Here is a 996-nt window from a genome sequence, read left to right as displayed (position 1 = left end):
TGCATGGTGTTAAGGTATCCCACATGGTGATCATGCCTTTTTATCAAATGGAGGCAACTTGCTTAAAACAGGAATAACTCATTGTTTGAGTTGTAACAGACTGTGGACCCAGATCCAGTCACCCTTAGACCAGAAAAGTAAATTCAAACTCCAGAATGAAATCACTGAAGTTTGATCAGTGCAACTGTGTATGATGTGGGTGATGAGTTTGTGGTGTCCCTCTAACTTATATTTCCAGGATGTTGGTTTGTTTGGATGCCACAAGCGCAGTGATATATCTGATCCACCAGTCACCAACCTCGGAAATGATGAGGATCTTTCAACACACGCGCAACACTCTTAAAAGAACCATTTCTTACAGACTGTTTTAGATATGCTGGGTTTGGTGAACACAGGTGAGAACAGCGAAGGTCGAGCAAACAATTGAATCATGCTGCACACACTGATGAAGATGGGAATCCTAATGTACAAAAAAGACTTAAGAGAGATTCTTTAAGAGTGTTAAAGGATATGCGCCTCTGTATGATGGGAGATGAGCACAGACAAAAGTTCTTTTGAATCACCAAAGGAAATAAAAATCCCTTTGAGGCCACTGGATCAGCAGTGCATGATCACCACTGGGCTGTCCTGCTTGATAATGCAGTACTTTATTTCAAACCGATGAGGGAACTCATTCCACATTGTCGCGAAATCGATCAATGTAGAGCAGTGTCACAAACCACGGAGGCCCCAGAAAAGTGCAATCAAACGGTGAGTTTATTAACAGCCCGGAAAAAACATCAACATTTGTCATAAATACATAAATACATGTTGTGGACACTTATAAAGCAGTGGGGTACACCCCCCCCCCATGGCGTCAATGACAGATTAAAAGACATTAGTCACAGTTAATCGTACATCTTGTACATCTTTAAATCTTTAATAGCTATAGACAGACATAGAACTTCTCTTTTCTATAACACCTTCCATACAAGGTAATGAACTTCAAGCCCTCAG

This window comes from Pundamilia nyererei, unplaced genomic scaffold (assembly GCF_000239375.1).
Source record: "Pundamilia nyererei isolate P.nyererei 1_Seehausen unplaced genomic scaffold, PunNye1.0 scaffold01091, whole genome shotgun sequence".
In the NCBI taxonomy this organism is placed as follows: Eukaryota; Metazoa; Chordata; class Actinopteri; order Cichliformes; family Cichlidae; genus Pundamilia; species Pundamilia nyererei.
Note: the sequence above shows the minus strand (reverse complement) of the source record.